General features: G+C 40.5%; 1 non-coding gene across 1 annotated transcript; it reads right to left on the reverse strand.

The window, feature by feature from the left end:
• Positions 1-7,267: 7,267 nt before the first annotated feature.
• On the reverse strand, positions 7,268-7,371 carry LOC147487620 (small nucleolar RNA R71). Its single transcript, XR_015203345.1, has one exon. It is a non-coding gene; the product is annotated as a small nucleolar RNA R71 (small nucleolar RNA).
• Between the last annotated feature and the right edge of the window lie 2,356 nt (positions 7,372-9,727).

The following is a 9,727-nucleotide window of genomic DNA, read 5'->3' on the forward strand; positions in this document are numbered from 1 at the left end:
TAGCCTCCGCTTAGCAGTCAGTTAGTTTCATTTCAGCACTTAAATTCTGTCCCTTTTATTTCAGCAGCTTAATACTGTAAGTCATTTTCTTCTTAATGAAAGTAATTTCTTTTCCAGTTTAATTTATGTCCTGCATTTATTTATTTAATGTATACAACAAGTTTAATTATTCTTCCAATGACCATGAGCTAATCCCCCCCTCAGGGGGAGGGTTATGCTGCTCGTGTGAAAATCCGGATTGACTCTTTAATATTCTAGAATCACTACTTGGGAATTAGGTGTAGATTAGACATCCGGTCCCAAAATGACTAAGACTGTACATAGTTGGAGTGCTGATGCTCCAGAACAGTCTCGCGAGAGACCCAAAATGTCTCGCACGCGACTCTCTGGTAATAGACAAATCTCCAATTGGTCCAGCTGATGTAGAATCGAGCCAGGAGCTGAAATGATATTCCAAAGATGAAATATTAGTTCAACTTCTTATGCTAGTGCGATGCGGCTCAGAGATGTGGGCATTTCGCTAGGGATCAATACCCGACGTCGTCTCGGATTTGTCTATGAACTCCAGATGAATTAGAGCTGTAGTGATATGATAATATAAACTGTTAAAAACTGATTCTTACATGAGCATGATTAACCCTCTCCCTGTTTCTATCTTTGTTTATTTACATCGAAATCACCGTTAGTAATTTACATTATTTATATTTCCATTAAATTAATTAAACCAACTAAAAAAACCTAAAATCCTACTCACTAAAAGTTGTAATTCCTGTTGTGAACCTTTCCGGACCCCTAAGGTTTGGACGATCCCTTACTAGACCTATCCTACCAAGCCCACATGAGTAAGGTAACTTGACTAAACGGACGACTATACGGACTTCGGACTTTGGACTTTGGTCTTCAGACTTCGGACTTCGGACTGTGGACCTCGGACTTAAGTAACTAAAACCAAAAAACGTACAATTACCGTTTTATCATGTAACATCTATGTGTCTATCAAGGGGGGTGAGTGACGACCTGCCCTTTTCGCCATGATCTCCAGATTCTCCTGAGAGGGAGGTGATTTTGGATATGAGGCATTGGGATGAACTGATGAACTACCTGTTACCAACAAACACTCTGTTAAGGGTGTTGATATCACGCTTGGAGTTCTGGAAGCTGCGCATCTTCCTGTTGACAAAGCTGAAGCCAACATAGCTGGGACCCTGGACCTGTCCTTTTGCCAATCTCCTATTCACCTTGCGAAGGCAAGACTTTCTTCTCTGTTCAGTGTTTGATTTCTCTGATTGTGCTTCTTACACATCCTATGTTCTTTTCCAGTTAATGAACAACTTTTTAGTTATGAAAGAACCCATTTTTGTGGCCTCTTCTGATTCATCCAGTGATGTCATGGCTACTGGTGAGCTTATCTGGGCGAAAGAGGTCGTTGAGAAGAGAACTGTAGAGCTGCAGCTCCAAGCTGACCAGCTATTGGCGAAAGAGAAGAAATATGATACTAGCATCAAGAATATGAGGGACACTATCTCCAACCAACGAAACTCTCTAGAGAAATCCCAAAAATGAGCTACTGATGCTACCACTTGGAAAGTTAAGTTCTTGGAACTGCGTGCCCACTTCACTACCCTGCAAGTAAAACATGACCAAGTCCAAAGGGAACTTAACTGTAAGAACACCAAGATGACGACCCTTGGGCAAGCCATTGGCCATGCAAATGAGGTCATGTCAGGCTATGAGAGGGCTCTAAAAAAGAAACGTCTTCGCTCTGATAAGAAGGCTGATGACCTCCTGGCAGAGACCTCTGAGTTCTATTCTCAAGTGGTGAAGGAGGTGAAGAAGAGGTCAACTGAAAATGTCATTCACTTTGCTCTGAGAGTACTTGATGTTTCTCGAGAGTCCTTTGATGCTTCCAGACAAGTTAAGTTTTAGGAAGCTATTGAAGCTACTGGGTATGTCTCTCAATTGGATGCTCAGGGGCGAGTGACCAACCCTTTCATCTTGTTTCCTGATCTAGAACTTAGTATCTCAGCTATCCAGTAAGAACTTATGCTTGATGCCTCCTCATCCTCTGAAAAGATACTGATGATGGCATGCCTTGCATTCATCTTCCTTTTCTGCCAGTTCGAGTTTTAGGTGAGTGTTCTGTTCTGCCTTCGACCATTCTAGCTAATCTAACCACACTGTCTGTTCTTGAGAGTGAATCTAGAGTTCCTGATGATGGTTTAACAATAAAGCATTGATGGTGAACCAAAGTTTGATTCTACCCCTGTTTTATAAGTTTTTCAGTTGATGAATCTCATAAACAATTATTTTCAACAATTACTCTATGGATCTATAATATTTAGCTATGTAGCTCACATACAATCTACCTACTGAGCTCTGCAGTTCTTCTATTTTATGCATGCGTACTATTTAATTATTGAGCTCTGCAGCTCTTCTAGTTTATGAATGCACTATCTTCACTTTATGTTATATGACATGTGTTACTATGCATACTCTACCCCTGATGCCCCCAAAGTTCATTTGGAACACCAATAGGTGACCCTAGTAGTCTAAACAAATTAAAATGAGGCATGACTAGAATCTGATCAGGATATCATGGGAGCCATTCAAGTTAACTGTAAGTTGGAGTTCGATTGCAATAGAGCTTATGTCTTTGCGAAAGGAACTAGGTGCCATGAGCACAACACTATGTTTAATAAAGATAGGTTCTATTTATTTTAAAAAATGAATAGGTTATCACCAGAACAGTAGTGGTGGAGTCTTCCTCAGCGCTTATCATGTCGATACTATTCTAGGCCCATGATTTGCGTGCTAGGATCTGGATCCAACCCAGATCTTCCTAGAAACTCCTATGTTGATGTTTTAAGAGAACGGGAATTGGCATACAGTTCAGGCTCTCGAGAACACTATCTTTTGTTCCAAGTCAAACTGGCATATAGTTTACTGAACAGTTAGTGTGGTCGAATTCCCTAAAAGCTTAACCCATCGAGGATAATTGCATTTTGAAGGAACTGGATTACAGTTACAACTGTGTGGGAAAGGAGCTGGCATATAGTTCAACTTTTCCATGCTCAATATCATTAGTTCTAAAGCAAATTGGCATACAATATTCTTGAACAGATAGTGAGAAGATAATTCCTTAAAGGCTTAGTCCATTGTGGATCATAAATAAAGAACAAATGCAAGGAATAAATTCGATGGCAATGTGAAGAACTTTATTGATGAATTTGAGAGGAGTGAACAATGCATTGAAAAGCATAGAATAACAATTTACTGATAGTACTTGCGAGGGTGCTGCGCATTCCATGGTTTGACAAGAACGTCCCCCCTTCAACAGTGCGTAGATAATAAAAACCAGTTTGACCAACCTTGTCGATGATGTATGGTCCTTCCCAGTTGGGCCCAAACTTACCGTTGGGCTCTGGGATCTCGCATAAAATTATGTCTCCAAATTTGAAAGATCGGTTTTGGACTTTCTTTCATAACCAAAAAGTTATTCACTAACTGGAAAAGAACATAGGATGTGTAAGAAGCATAATCAGACAAATCAAACACTGAACAGGGAAGAAAGTCTTACCTTGGCAAGGCGAACAACAAAGCAGCAAAAAGACAGGTCTAGGGTTCCAGCTATGTTGGCTTCAGCTTTGTCAATAGGAAGAAGTGCAGCTTCCAGAACTCCAAGCGCGATATTAACATCCTTAACAGAGTGCTTGTTGGTAACAGGTAGTTCATCAGTTCATCCCCAATGCCTCATCTCCACAATCATCTCCCTCTTAAGAGAATCTGGAGATCTAAGTGAAAAGGGTAGGTCATGACTCACCCCCCTCCTATCACTGGATCGAGGAAGAGGGAGAGCCACAGTTACAGTAGTGGTTTCAGCAATACCCTTCCCCTTGCGATTATCAGGGAGGGAAGGGTCAACAGTCAGAAGGACATTATCACCAGTTTGTTCAGAACCGGTAGAAGGAACTGGAACTAGTGGGGGTACAACTACATTCTTACAAAACTTAACAGGTGGGGGAATACTAGCAGGAACTTTAAAAAGTGTATCTTCAATAACAGAGAGAAGGCAAACCTTTGTCTTCTTACCAGAGGGGGCAACATCAGAAGCGGTACCAAACCTCTTCAATTTTGAATGGTTGGACGCACGCACTCCCCTTTTCAAATTGCTTGCCGCCAGTGATCACACAATCAACACTAACAACAGACTCCTAAACTAAACCCGACGTTGCAGCATCACTGGAGATGGCCTCCGAACTCTTCTCCTTGCTGTTTCATCTTCTTCTAGTAATCGAAGAGGATTCATCCTGAACTAGAGGAGGAAGAAGTCCAGCATCCTGATCAACAGGAGGAGGAAGTATTGAGCACCCAGAATTCAAAGTATTTATCACAAAGAGGGAATAGCTAGGAACAAGTTATAGTAGTTCTTTAGTAGACATGTTGAAATATTCAAAAAGACGGGTGGGATCAGGAACTATCACCCAAGGCTGCCTCTGTTCCTTGGGGATCTTCTTGATAATATCCACCGTAACAGCATTAGTTACAGTTAGTTGATTCCACGGAGAAGAGTTATCTAAGGAATAATAGCAAAAGATATTCAGGCAAAAGACGCCTATAGCAAGTTATAAAGTACCTAAGTAGGAAGTCTTACTGGTTGGAGCACGGGTGTGTTTTATGGGAACAGGAATTCCCATTGGCTCATGATAAGAGCCCAAAACTGTAGTTTTAACCCCTTAGCAGTCATACTTTTAGACCAATTATGTGAGTAATAAGTAAGAGTTAATACTGATTACGTGTTTTTATGTATTTCAGGCTTCAAAGTCAATTATGTGCAGGAATGTGCCACTTTGATGAGATAAAGGAGCAATGGTTGGTTACTAAGGAGTTCGGTGATTAAAGGCCAAGATTCAAGAAGACAAAGCCTTTGTAAAGCCTGGTCAAAAGATGAAAAGTCAAAGTCCACGGAGGCAGAAACAGTGCACAAAGACAGCAGAACTTCCGAAGACCATATCTTTGGACTCAGACCTTGGAATTGGGCCTACCTTATGTCAAACCGACCGGCTCAGAAAGAGCTTTCCAATGGATGAAGCCTTGACCCAATCAGAGGAGTAGAAGTGGACGAAAAGTCTGCTGAAGCCAACTGCAGCTGAAGAGGCCTTTTTGGACTGAAAGAATTGAGTTTTGGGCCTGATCCTCTGGCCCAAAACATGACTCCAAGCCCATGCACGATTTTTGGATCGGAACATATAAAAACCAAAGCTTAGCTCTTTGTTAATGGTAGCTAGTTAGACCTAAAATAATATAGATAAATCTAGATCTGTTTTCATTAATTAAATTAAGTTTTAGTTCCATTTTCAATTCTTGTTTTAGATTAAGTCTTTGAATCATTATTCTTGATTGATTAGATAAATAAAAATAGTTATTTTAGCAATTTCGAATTGTGGTATTTCAATTTATAGATCTAGTTTTAATTATTGTTGGTTACCATTTCTTAGTTGTTAGTTAGAATTTAATCATTGTTTAGTTTAGATTAAGTAAATTTCGAATCTTGATATTATGTTTAGTTATAATAATATGGGAAATGATGTTTTGATGACTCAAGGCTAAAACCTCCATTAGAGGGGTTGATGAAGCCTTGATGAAAACTTAGTTGTTTAGTATAGAATCGGTTGTAGAATCTATTCCACTCTAGAAGGTCGTGTTTAAGCCATGAGAATGGGTGGGGCTTACTTCATATGCTAGTTAGTACTTGGTAGAAATGCCATGAACACTAGGGATTAGACTTCGAAATTCTTGCCGCGGAAAACGTAAGAATCGAGATACGACAATCTATACTAGGTTATTAAGTTGGATTCGAGGTGGATTTAATTCCCTCTATTTCTTTATCTAGATTCAAACAATCATATTTCCGTAGCTTTAAAGTAGATTAACTTTAGTTTATATTTTATCTTGTTATTTATTATATCTTGTTATTTAAATTAACGCGTCTTGTTAGCATAACATTTCAAAGAAAGCTCTCATTAGACTTAAGACTGATTTCTTAGACTTAGAAAACAATCCATGCTAGAGAACTAGGAGTGGAACGAACTTCCTACTCCACTTAGTGTAATTCGCATTGAGAGTAGAAGCTTTGATAATCGAGATTAAAAGATCAGTTTTAGTTTACTTACGTTTTGAATTCATCGTTCATTTCGTAGGTAAATTATTCATTTTACATTTATCAAATGGCTATTTGCCATCTTAGTTGCACTTTAGCATTGTTTTCATAGTAGAAGTAGTCATTTTTAAGTCCCATTAAACCCACCCACCCTTGTTTGTTTCATACTGTGGTTGCCCATTTCAGCTTTGACAAATTCCGCGAGAAAATACACGGAGCGCGCCCGCGCCCAAGGAGAGCGCGACCCGCGCTAAGTTACTGGAATTTCATCTACCACTGAGCGCGCCCGCGCCCATACCAAGCGCGACCCGCGCTCAAACACTGGAACTCGACTTTACACTGAGCGACTCGCGCCCAGACGGAGCGCGCCCGCGCCCTTAGCTGAAATTTCCGGATTTCCACAGGTTTGATTCGAACTTCGAGTTGTCAAGTTTTTTCAGTGTTCTAATCTCTTATATACACTGAACACGCGTACACAAGACGCTATTCATAAGCGAAGCAAGGACGCTATCAGGTATTCCTTCCTTCCATACCTCGCAATTCCAGTTAGAGGTTTTCTACTAGTATATCAGAATTGTTTGGAGTGTTGCATGTTTAGTTAAGCTCAACTTAGTCTTGCATGAGATTAAGGTCTGGTCGAACAAAAACAACAAACGTAATTACACGGCAACAAACAAGTCTATCTAGTACACCACCCACGACACCTCTAGCTACTATCACACACACCATACCTGACATAATGGCTGAAGAAAGAGAGACTCCTCTCTCCGACTTTTACAAAGCCTTGAGCGATAGCCCCAAATCTTGCATCGTTCTAGCGGACCTAATGGGGGGATTTTCGAATCCCCAAACATATTTAATTTGTTACCCGTTTTCATGGGTTAGACCATGAAAAACCTTATCAGCACATGCGTAGGATTGAACAAGTCCTTACAACATTCCATCATCCTACGGTAGGTGCGAACAAATTAAACTGAGGGTATTCCCTTTCACATTAGCCGATAAGGCGGCGCCTTGGTTAACTGCCCAAAGCCTAATTCGTGGACTTCGTGGGCTAAACTTGTTCAATTTGTTTATGGAACATTTTACCCACCCCTAAAGACGGATGAGATGCTTTCCAAGATTCATTTTTTCCGACAGAATCCTCATGAATCATTTTCTGAGGCATGGAATCGTTTCACCGATCTCCTTATAGAGTGTCCACATCATAACTTAGCGAAAGACACGTTAGTTCGTGCCTTTTTCAAAGGTCTTCTACACCACCATAAAGAAGTCCTTGACATAATGAATGGGGGTAGTTTCCTAAGTAAAGGAGCCTCGGAGGCTTACAAATTTTAGAAGACCAAACTAAACGGAATAATAATTGGGGGTAGTGATGATATCCCCCGCCAAATAGTTCTTCTTCAACAAGGCGGTCGGTATGTTTGAGAAGAAAACCGATCCAGAACTTAAAAATTTACTCGAATCTCTAACTAAAAAAGTAGAGGCTATTTCTGCTCAACAAAAGCCTATCCCCGTCATGAATGTAAACTCCAACCCATGTAATTTCTGTTTGAGTCCAGAGCACCCTGACGATTATTGTCCTCTAGCTTATGAACAACAACCACCAGAACAAGATAATGTTTACTCTATTAATAACTATCCTATTCCTAACGCCCCTTGGAGACAACATCCCAACTTCAGTTGGAGAAATAATCAACAAGTAACACCTCCAGGGTACAATAATCAAAACGTTAGGCAAGCAAACAATTATAACCAAGCTCCACCTAGGCAAGGACAAGGACAAGGACAAGGTCAAGGTCAAGGGAATTATAATAATTATAACAACCAAGCGCAACCATGACAAGGTCAAGCACAAGGTCAGAATAATTATAATAATTATAATACCAATAGAGGTATCGTTCCGGTTAATAATAATAACTATCACAACCCACCCATAAATAATCAACGAGAGATAGTTCGGTCGCCCACCCGTGACTACTACACCTACACAACCGGATCAGATCGACGCCTTTATACAAGTTACCCAACAACTTTTCCGCACAATGACTCAATCAAACCAACAGATTTTACAATCCATAAATCGGGGCATACAACAGTTAGCCCAAGCGAAAAGCCCAACCAAAAGGCGTGTTTCGGGACAAGCGATACCAAACCCTAAAACAAAAACACGCGGCCTTTGAGGTAAACGGTAATTCTAGTACGGAAACTACAATTGTAGGTGACCTAAATGCCATCACCACTCTCCGTTCTGGAAGAGTGGTTGATAACAAAGTAACTACGCCTATAGTTACCCCATCAGTACTCCCTACACCAGATATCGAACTAGATACCGCAATAGAAACTGAGGAGCCTACCACGGTAGAGGTACTAGTTAAATCACAACCAAAGAAACCGAAAGCCAAGGTTACACAGCAAGTAGAGCCATATGCGAAATATAGAGCGAAACCACCGTTCCCTCAAAAATTAGCCATGCTAACCAGGGATACAAACTTTGAGGAAATTAGGAACGTTTTCAAGAATTTAACGATAAACCTTCCTTTTCTCGAAGCTATGAAAAAGCTACCTAACCACGCTAAGTTTCTTAAAGAGTTGTGCACTACTAGGCGTAAGACCAACATACCTAAAGACGCTTTTTAACTGAATCAGTTCCCAACTTTATCCGAAAATAATGGAATTGTTAAGTACAAGGACCCCGGTCGATCCATCAGAAAATGCACCTTAGGAGATTCCCACACGACGGCGCGCTTTATTAGACACGGGGCGAAAGTTAACTTACTCCCGTGATACTTGTATAAACAAATAGGTCTACAGGAAATGCAACCTACAAAAATAACGCGTTGCAATTAGCGGATAGGTCAATTAAGTATCCTAAAGGTGTAGTGGAAAACGTGCTTGTTAAGGTTCGTGATTTCTACTATCCCGCTGATTTTGTTATCCTCGATACGTAAGTCACTAATGACTCTGTACCGATCATCTTAGGATGCCCCTTCTTGGCAACTGCCAATGCGCTTATAAATTGTCGCGATGGAAAGATGTCCTTATCTTTTGGCCATCTTTATGTCGAGGTAAATGTTATTAAAATGATGAAACAGCTTACGATTCGATGCGTAGATGGGGAGGTTAGCATGATCGAGAGTTTAGCTCAAGATTATTTTAACAACACGTTTCCTGAAAACAATATGTACAAATTCCTTTCTTTTGGAACTTCAGATTTTGTAAATGACTCCTACTTAGAGGAAGTCAACACCATCCTGGAGTCCACACCAATTGTAGACCCGTCGGTTGCTCCATATACTGATTACGAAGACTTGCTACCTAAGCAAGTCTTCATTACGCAAGATAAGGACACTTATGAAACATCAACGGACATTCCGTCCCACACCGTCTTAAACCTCTTCCCCGAGTTAAAATATATTCAACTTGATCCGGATGGTAGTCACCGATAATTATATCTTCTCTGTTAACTAAGGATGAAGAGACATGTTTAATAAGGGTGATTAGGGAACATCGGTCTGCGATTGGTTGGTCCCTAGCCGACATTAAGGAATTGACCCTAATGTTTGCACT

Source organism: Coptis chinensis, chromosome 7 (assembly GCF_015680905.1).
Source record: "Coptis chinensis isolate HL-2020 chromosome 7, ASM1568090v1, whole genome shotgun sequence".
NCBI classification, from domain to species: Eukaryota; Viridiplantae; Streptophyta; class Magnoliopsida; order Ranunculales; family Ranunculaceae; genus Coptis; species Coptis chinensis.